Genomic DNA, 10,774 nt, shown 5'->3' with positions numbered 1-10,774 from the left:
CACAGGCAGGTGGGACAAGGAAAGATGGGACATGTTGGCCAGTTTGGGCAAGTTGAACCGAAAGGCCTATTTCCACGCTGTAAGACTGATTCTATGTCTGTTGTCATTTATTGCAGGAGATATCTGTGATTCTTTCGAGACCTGCATTTGAATTTCTAGGAGCATATCTCCCTGCTCATCCTGTAAGTGGCCCAGAGTTCGCCCCTAACAACTGCGCCTTTCTCTGCCAAATCTTTCTTAGAAATGCAGTATGTTCTTAGAAATGGATGGAATGCTTGGCACATGAGTCACCTTACCTTCTGCAGCAAAGAGAATTGTGGCTATAGTTTAGATTAGTTTAGTTTATATTTGTCATGTGTACTGAGGTACAGTGAAAATCTTTTGATTGCCTGCTATCCAGTCAAGAAAAAACTGTATGTGATTACAATCAAACTGTCCACAGTATACAGATAAAGGATAAAGGGTACAACATTTAGTGCAAGATAAAATCTGATAAAATCTAATTTAAGATACTTCAAGGATTTCCATTGAGGTAGATGGGAGTTCAGGAATGCACTCTTGCTGATGAGAGAACCATTTGGTTTGCTGGTTATAGCTGGGAAGAAACTATAAGTTGGCAGTTATTTATTTATGATTAATCATAGCAGCTACATTCCACATTGTTTGTTTATAATAATTACAAACATTTGAGGAAATAATATTGTGCAATGAGCAGACATTTCCATGATCCTACTAATGTGATTGCTGCTATGCCAGAGTTTTGCCACTGATTTACTGATTCTCACTAGTGAATCTGTTGGTATTAGACTGACCCCTGTCTGAAACTGATGGAAGTAGGTGGCCAGGGCTGAAGTAGTTACAAAGAATTACATGTCTGTAACGTTCCTGCAGAAGGTTGGTAATTTCGAACTATTTGAATAACTGGGATGTGAACATGAGGCAGATACCAAGTATGTATGCATGTATGTACTGTAGGTATGAATGTATGTATGTATTAATGTGTATGCTTGTATGCATTTATTTTCTGGTGCTGAGTCACCTACAACTGAGTGGTCTGCTGGGCCACTTCAGAGAGTAGTCAGAACAGCCATATGAGTTGGGACACAAGCCACATATGCCAGATTTCATCAATTGAAGGGCAATAGTTTTTTTTGACAAATCAGTAGTTTTCATGCTCAACATTAGTCATAGAATCATAGAGTTATATAGTGTGAAAACAGGCCCTTCGGCCCAACTTTCCCACACTGACCAACATGTCCCATCTACACCAGTCCCACATGTCTGCGTTTGGCCCATATCCCCCTAAACCTATTCTATCATATAACCATATAACAATTACAGCACAGAAACAGGCCATCTCGACCCTTCTTGTCCGTGCTGAACACGTATTCTCCCCTAGTCCCAGATACCTGCGCTCACACCATAACCCTCCATTCCTTTCCCGTCCATATAACTATCCAATTTATTTTTAAATGATAAAAACGAACCTGCCTCCACCACCTTCACTGGAAGCTCATTCCACACAGCCAACACTCTCAGAGTAAAGAAGTTCCCCCTCATGTTACCCCTAAACTTCTGTCCCTTAATTCTCAAATCATGTCCCCTTGTTTGAATCTTCCCTACTCTCAGTGGGAAAAGCCTATCCACGTCAACTCTGTCTATCCCTCTCATCATTTTAAAGACCTCTATCAAGTCCCCCCTTAACCTTCTGCGCTCCAAAGAATAAAGCCCTAACTTGTTCAACCTTTCTCTGTAACTTAGTTGCTGAAACCCAGGCAACATTCTAGTAAATCCCCTCTGTACTCTCTCTATTTTGTTGACATCCTTCCTATAATTAGGCGACCAAAATAGTACACCATGCTCCAGAATTGGCCTCACCAATGCCTTGTACAATTTTAACATTACATCCCAACTTCTATACTCAATGCTCTGATTTATAAAGGCCAGCACACCAAAAGCTTTCTTTACCACCCTATCTACATGAGATTCCACTTTCAGGGAACTGTGCACAGTTATTCCCAGATCCCTCTGTTCAGCTGCATTCTTCAATTCCCTACCATTTACCATGTACGTCCTATTTTGATTTGTCCTGCCAAGATGTAGCACCTCACACTTATCAGCATTAAACTCCAATTGCCATCTTTCAGCCCACTCTTCCAACTGGCATAAATCTCTCTGTAGACTTTGAAAATCTACTTCATTATCCACAACCCCACCTATCTTAGTATCATCTGCATACCTACTAATCCAATTTACCACGCCATCATCCAGATCATTGATGTACATGACAAACAACAGTGGACCCAACACAGATCCCTGTGGCCCCCACTAGTCACTGGCCTCCAACCTGACAAACAACCATCCACCATTACTCACTGGCATCACCCATTCAGCCACTGTTGAATCCATCTTGCTACTCCACCATTAATACCCAACAATTGAACCTTCTTAACCAACCTTCTGTGAGGAACCTTGTCAAAGGCCTTACTGAAGTCCATATATACAACATCCACTGCTTTACCCTCATCAATTTCCCGAGTAACCTCTTCAAAAAATTCAAGAAGATTAGTTAAACATGACCTTCCAGGCACAAATCCATGCTGACTGTTCCTAATCAGACCCTGTTTATCCAGATGCTTATATATATTATCTCTAAGTATCTTTTCCATTAATTTGCCCACCACTGAAGTCAAACTAACAGGCCTATAATTGCCAGGTTTACTCTTAGAACCCTTTTTAAACAATGGAACAACATGCGAAGTACGCCAATCCTCGGGGACTATTCCTGTTTCTAATGACATTTGAAATATTTCTGTCATAGCCCCGGCTATTATATTTTCTCAAAAGTGTCAGTACTTCCCTCTCTCTTTGAATCTCATAGTTTCCATAGCTACTCTACTTGTTTCCCTTACCTCACATAATTCAATATCCTTCTCCTTGGTGAATACCGAAGAAAAGAAAATTGTTCAATATCTCCCCCATCTCTTTTGGCTCTGCAGATAGCTGTCCACTCTGACTCTCTAATGGACCAATTTTATCCCTCCTTGTCCTTTTGCTATTAATATATCTGTAGAAACCCTTTGGATTTACTTTCACCTTACTTGCCAAAGCAACCTCATATCTTCTTTTAGCTTTTCTAATTTATTTCTTAAGATTCTTTTTACATTCTTTATACTCCTCAAGCACCTCATTTACTCCATGCTGCCTATAATTATTGTAGATCTCCCTCTTTTTCCGAACCAAGTGTCCAATTTCTCTTGAAAACCATGGCTCTTTCCAATTTTTACTATTTCCTTTCAACCAAACAGGGACATAAAGATTCTGTACTCTTAAAATTTCATCTTTAAATGTCCTCCATTTCTCTTCCACATCTTTCCCATAAAACAAACTGTCCCAATTTACTCCTTTTAAATCCTTTCGCATCGCTTTTCTCCAATCAAAAATCTCAACCCTAGGTCCAGTTCTGACCCTCTCCACAATTATATTGAAACTAATGGTATTGTGATCACTGGTCCCGAACTGTTCCCCAATGCATACCACTGTCACCTGACCCATCTCATTTCCTAACAGGAGGTCCAGTACCGCCCCTTCTCTAGTAGGTACTTCTATGTATTGCTGCAAAAACTATCCTGCACACATTTTACAAACTCCAACCCATCCAGCCCATTTACAGAATGTGTTTCCCAGTCTATGTGTGGAAAATTGAAATCTTCCACAATCACTACCTTGTGCTTACTACTAATATCTGCTATCTCCTTACATATTTGCTCTTCCAATTCTTGATCCCCATTTGGCGGTCTATAATACACCCCTATAAGTGTTGCTACCCCTTTCCCATTTCTCAGTTCCACCCAAATAGCCTCCCTAGACGAGTCCTCCAATCTATCCTGCCAAAGCACTGCAGTAATATCTTCCCTGATAAACGATTCAACACCTCCACCTCTTGCCCCTCCAATTCTATCACACCTGAAGCAACGAAATCCTGGAATATTTAGTTTCCAATCACAGCCCTCTTGCAACCATGTTTCACTGATCGCCACAACATCATACTTCCAGGTGTCAATCCAGGCTCTAAGTTCATCCACCTTTCTTACAATGCTCCAAGCATTAAAATATACACATTTAAGAAACCCACCCTCTCTTATTCTCTGTTTATTGTCTTTTTCTTCTCTCTCCCCTACATTTTGGGTCAGAATGCTACCATTCTCTGCCTCCTGCCTCACACACTGACTGCTAGCTTTCCCAATTTGAGTCCCTCCCCCCAACCATCCTAGTTTAAAGTCTCCCCAGTAGCCTTTGCAAATCTCCCCGCCAGGATATTGGTCCCCCTCGAGTTCAAGTGCAACCCGTCCTTTCTGTACAGGTCGCATCTTCCTCAAAAGAGGTCCCAATGATCCAGAAACTTGAATCCATACCCACTGCACCAGTCCCTCATCCACTAATTTATCCTCCACCTCGCTCCATTCCTACTCTCACTGTTGCATGGCACAGGCAATAATCCTGAGATTGTTACCTTTGCAGTCCTTCTCCTTAACTCTCTACCTAACTCCCCAAATTCTTCTTTCAGGACCTCTTCTCTTTTTTAACCTATTTTACCTATATGTACCACAACCTCAGGCTCCGCTCCCTCCCATTTCAGGATTTCTTGGACACGTTCAGACACATCCCTGACCCTGGCACCAGGGAGGCAAACTACCATCCAGGTCTCCTGTCTGCGTCCACAGAATCGCCTATCCGACCCCCTGACTATAGAGTCCCCTATTACAATTGCCCTCCTCTTCTTTTCCTTACCCTTCTGAGCAACAGGAGCAGTCTTTGTGCTGGAGGCCCGGCCGCTGTCGCTGCCCCCAGGTAGGCTGTCTCCCCCACCCTTACTCAAACGAGTACTTATTTTCAAGGTATACAGCCACCGGGGTACTCACCAGTCCCTGCCTCTGCCCATTGCCCTTCCTAACTGTGACCCAGTTTTCTGTCTCCCGTGGTCTTAGAGTGACCACCTCCCGGTTAACTCCTTTCTATGACCTCCTCGCTCTCCCTGAGCAGACAGAGGTCATAGAGTTGCTACTCCAGGTTCCTAACACGGTCCCTTAGGAGCCCCATCTCGATGCACCTGGCGCAGATGTGGACGTCTGGAGGGCACTCAGACTCCATGACCTCCCACATCTGACATCCAGAACAGTAAACTGCCCTGGCCCTCATTCTCCCCCTTATCCGAATAAAATAAAGCCTTACCCGGGATACAAGCCAATCTACAAGGGATACTATCCATGTACCTGACGAAATGTTTCTTAAATGTTGCGATAGTCCCTGCCTCAACTACCTCCTCTGGCAGCTCGTTCTAAACACCCACCACCCATTGTTTGAAAAAGTTACCCTTCAGGTTCGTATTAAATCTTTTCCCTGCACCTTAAACCTTTGCCCTCTGGTTCTTGATTCCCCTACTCTGGGCAAGAGACTTTGTGCATTTCCCGATCTATTTCTCGCTTGATTTTTATACTATAAGATTACCCCTCATCCTCCTGTACTCCAGAGAATACAGTCCCAGCCAGTTCAACCTTTCCCTGTAGCTCAGGACCTCGTGTCCTGGCAAAATCCTTGTAAATCTTCTCTGCACCCTTTCCAATTTGGCAACATCTTTCCTATAACATAGTGCCCTGAACTGACCACAATACTCTAAATGTGGCCCAAATCGAGCTAATTAGTAACATATGTTTTTCTAAATCATTAACAAAGGATGAATTTCCACAGGCTGGTATGGATACAAATCGTGTCTCTGGATCGTTAGTGCTTCCATCTAGTTTGCAACAATAATCTGCTCGAGGAACTCAGTAGGGCGAGCAGGATTAGTGGGGGGAGAGAAATGGTCAAGGTTTGGAATCAAAATCCTGCATCAGGACTGAGATTGGAGAGAGGAGCCAACCGGGAGACTAAAGGGGAGAGGGGGAGAGGTGCTGCATAAATGAGAGATAATTGGTGGTGTGAGGCAGATTGAGGGTGAAGGGTACACTGAGTCAGGTAGAGGAGGAGGAGGGCTGGAGGGAGAGGCAGATGGATGATGGATGGAGACAGACAAAGAGTAAATAAAATTAAAAAGAGAGGCAGATAAAGTCAGGGCAGGGTCAAGATGGAGTGTTGCTGGAACTATAGCTATTCCTTTTCAACCACAGATTCCGTCCGACCCACTGAGCTCCTCCAGCAAACTGGACAAACAAGGAACTGCAGATGCTGGTTACAGAGGAAACACAAAGTCATTCCGTGCAGCAGATTCTTTGTTGTTCCAGACTTCAGCATCTGCAGTGTTTGTGTCTCCATCTGCAATTACAATTCTGGTAACTTCATGTTTGTACCATCACCAGGTTAAAGGATTCAGAAGCCAGTTCTGATGTGACTTGCTTTCTCTCTCTCTCCACAAATGCCACCTGATGCTGAGTATTTCCACCATTTTATCTGTTTAATTCAAACCAGAGGTTTGTGGTTATTCCACCTCCGTAAAAGCATCTGAAGAAAGACCATTGGGAACTGAATGGCATGATATGTTACAAGATCCCTAGGGACCTTGTGCAAGAAGAGAACATAGCCAGTGCATGGAATACGTTTACTTCTGTCTGTGGACACCACAAAGAATCTGTGTTTCACAGTGTGCTCTGCAGATTCTCTGCTCACTAAGAGATGATTTCAATATTAATTTGATCTCCTTGTTTCAAATACTAATATCTAAATAACGGCATGGTTTATAAGCTGTCCCAATACAAACATGAAATCATTTATGTATATCAGGCTTATATTAATAAGAATTGATACATGTAATTTGCTTGGCCACAAAGCAATGAAGATGTTCTTCTCATACCATAATATGTACAAAAATGTATCATGAAGCCGAATCGACTGGGGCCATTTATTTGATTGTGGCAACTTGACCTGAAAAGTTATTACAAGATGGGTGGGACTAGTGTAGATGGGACACGTTGGCCAGCGTGGGCAAGTTGGGCCAAAGGGCCTGTTTCCACGCTGTAAGACTCTATGTATGGAAGGGAATGCTGCTTGATGCAAACCGACTAATTCAGTGATTTCAAAGCTGTAGGGTTATTTTCCATACATCAGCCTCTAACATGTAGTTAGTAATGATTTATTGTAAACTAACTCTTCTGATGTATCTCATGAAGCTGAATTAATTGGAGTCAGTTTTTTATTGCCCTGAAAAGATATTGCAAGATTCATGGAAGTGAATGCTGCTTGCAGCAAAAACACCAAATCAGTGATTCTGATCGATCAGCTGAATCGATTGTAGTGATTGATTTGATTGTTGCAGCTTGCCTTGAAAAGTTACTACACAATTTATGGAAGGGAATGCTGCCTGATGCAAACCGAAAATTAAGTGATTCCAAAGCTGTAATGTTATTTTCCATACATTAACCTCCAACATGCAGTTAGCAATAACGTGTTGTAAAATCACATTTCTGATGTATCCCATGAAGCTGTCGATTGAAGTCATTTATTTGATTGTAGCACCTCACCCTGGAAAGTTTATTGCACGTTTCAAGCAAATGAATGCTGCTTGCAGGAATCGGTCCAATTCAGTTTGCAAATCTAGAGTTGTTTTCCATACATCGGCCTCTAACTAACATATAGTTAGTTAACGTGTTAGAAACTAATTTTTCTGATGTATCTCATGAAGCTGAATCAATTGGAGTGATTTATTTCATTGTAGCAACTTGCCCTGAAAAGTTATTGCAAGATTAATGGAAATTAATGTGGCTTGAAGCAAACAGACTAATTCAGTGTTTCCAAAGCTGTAGTGTTATTTTCCATACATCAGCCTCTAACGATATGCAGTTAGTAATAACGTGTTGGAAAATTACATTTCTGATGTATCCCTTGAATCTGAATCGATTTAAGTCATTTATTTGATTGTAGCACCTCACCCTGGAACATAATTGCAGGTTTCATGGAAATGAATGCTGCTTGCTGCAAACTGACCAATAGGGGGGGGGGGTTGCACGTAAGGTCACTGGGTCATAGGGCTTGATGCACGGAGCCGCTCAATCCATCTGGAGGACATCCGTAACATCCGGTATATGTTATTAATGCAAGAAAAGCGTACTTTCCTACCTGTTAAAAACCGCCAAAATGTTGAATTTTTGCGTTGAAAGTCGGGGTAAGTGTGGGAGACATGTGCCCTTTAGAATTCCAAAAGTGAAGCGAAATTAAGGTAAAAAGAAGCGAGAGCTGAAGGGACAACAGCAGCTAAAGTGCTTGGTAAACATTGACTGCGCAGATATCGGAATTGAAAATAGTGGGAATTATCGCATTTGCTCACTGCATTTGATCAACTAAGGCATTATTTGTGTTTTTTCTTGATTCCTTTGGTATCTAAAAAGTTTCAGAAGTGATAAATCTGGCTGTAAAATTTTCTTCAGATGCGTTTTCATTTTGTATGTAAAAACCCACTTGAGAACCATGGGCGATTTAAAAAATTTACAGCCAGATTTATCACTTCTGAAACTTTTTAGATGCCAAAGGAATCAAGAAAAAACACATATAATGCCTTAGTTGATGAAATGCAGTGAGCAAACGGCCAATGTTCGCTAAGCACTCTGGCTGTTGTTGTCCCTTCAGCTCTCGCTTCTATCTACAGTCATTTCTCCTCACTTTTGGAATTCTGAAGTAGGCTAAATGTCTCGCACGCTTATCCCGATTAACAATTATTTATAGCGCAAAAATTGACAATTTCGGCGGGTTTTAACGGGCCCGCTATGCTGGAAACAATGGTAAGTGCCTATCTGCAGTTCATCGTGTGTACTCCATTTGGAGTAGCGTAGCAACAGTACGGGTCACGGGTCGTGACCCGACTGCCGTGAAACCTCCCTATAAGCGAATTCGGTATTCCGACTGCGCTTGCCCAAGTCATAGGTCACTCGCGATAAACATTCTCGGCAGCTGTGCTACTGTATGTATACAGACCAGCGTTTCATCCATAGTCAGGATTTTACTAATGCTTTTGATAAGGTCCCTCATGGTAGGCTGATCCAGATGCTTAAGATGTATGGGATTCACAATAACTTGGTCGTATGGATTTATAACTGACTTATTCATAAAAGACATAGGGTTGTGGTGGAAGGTAGATATTTTGGCTGAAGGTCTGTGACTAGCGGAGTTCTGTGCTGGGACCTGCTGGTTGTAACATATGTAAATGACCTAGATGCAAATGTAGATAGGTTGGTGAGTAAGTTTGCTGACACCAAAATTGGAGGAGCGGCAGACAGTGGGAAATGTCAGAAGATACAACAGAATATAGATCATCTGTAGAAATGGGTAGAGAAATGGCAGGTGTTTAACCCGATCAAGTGTGAAATGTTGTACTGTGGGAGATTGAATAGAAGCATCCAGTCACACAGCACAGAAACAAGCCCTTTGGGCCAAACTGTCCATGCTGACCAAGATGCCCTATTTGCAGAGGTCCCACCTGTCCATGTTTGGCCCATATCCATCTGAATCTTTCCTATCCCATCCATGTACCTGTCCAAATACACCTGTTCATTTGAAGGGGCGGTGTGGTAGAATTGCTGCCTTACAGTACCACGGACCTTGGTTCGATCCTGATCACGAGTCCTGTCCGCAGTTTGTACATTCTCCCTGTAACCACGTGGGTTTTCTCTGGGTGCTCTGGTTTCCTCTCACACTCCAAAGACATTCAGGATTGTACGTTAATTAGCTTTGTAAAGTTGTAAATTTCCCCTGGTATATCGGATAGTGCTAGTGTTATGGGTGATCACTGGTCGGCGTAGACCCGGTGGGCAGAAGGGCCTGTTTCCGTGTTGTATCTCTAAACTAAACTGTTGGAAAAAAGATCACTTTCAAATCTTCTGTACTTCCAATGTACCAAAATAAGGATGACAAGCTTTGTTATCCCTTCTTCTATCTCTTCCTTGCTATTGCATATAACCTTTTGTGTTTATACCATTAAGTAACTATACTAAAGGCATTACAAAATATGTAATTGTTGTTATATGGCTCCAGTGGATATGAAAAGTTCTGGCACTTAATCTTATTGGCCAATAATATTCCTAACATGTGAAACTGGAAACATCAATGAGCAATCGTAACATGTAGACACAAAAAGCTGGGGTAACTCAGCGGGATAGGCATTTCTGCAGACAAGGAATGGGTGACGTTATGGGTCAGGACCCTTCTTCAGACCTCGACCCGAAACGTCACTCATTCCTTCTCTCCAGAGATGCTGCCTGCCCCGCTGAGTTACTCCAGCTTTTTGTGTCTATCTTTGGTTTAAACCAGCATCTGCAGTTCATTTCCACACAGCAATCTTATTGGACTAGAGCAAATTATCTAGCTTAGTTGGTCTGTGTGCTCTTCGCCATATTCTTCATTCTTCAGCTTTGGGATTTTTTTAAACATTTCTATTTTTGGATTGGTGATGGGATATAAAAAAAGTGATCTGACTTTAAATTGCTCTTTTTTTCCTCCCATCTGATCTTTTTGTTTTCCTTCTCAGACATTTTACAGATGTAACAACTATAATGGATAAGGGAGAGCCAGAGCATAAGGTGTATCTGGACTTTCAAAAAGCCTTTGACAAGGTCTCACGCAAGAGATTAGTGGGCAAAATTAGAGTACATGTTATTGGCATGGATAGAGAACAGGTTTGGCAGACAGGAAGCAAAGAGTAGGAATTAACGGGTCTTCAGAATGGCAGGCAGTGACCAGTGGGGTGCCGCAAGGCTCAGTGCTAAGACCCCAGTTATTTACTATATATATT

The sequence above is a fragment of the Leucoraja erinacea genome, chromosome 9 (assembly GCF_028641065.1).
Source record: "Leucoraja erinacea ecotype New England chromosome 9, Leri_hhj_1, whole genome shotgun sequence".
In the NCBI taxonomy this organism is placed as follows: domain Eukaryota; kingdom Metazoa; phylum Chordata; class Chondrichthyes; order Rajiformes; family Rajidae; genus Leucoraja; species Leucoraja erinaceus.
This window is presented reverse-complemented; position numbering follows the sequence as displayed.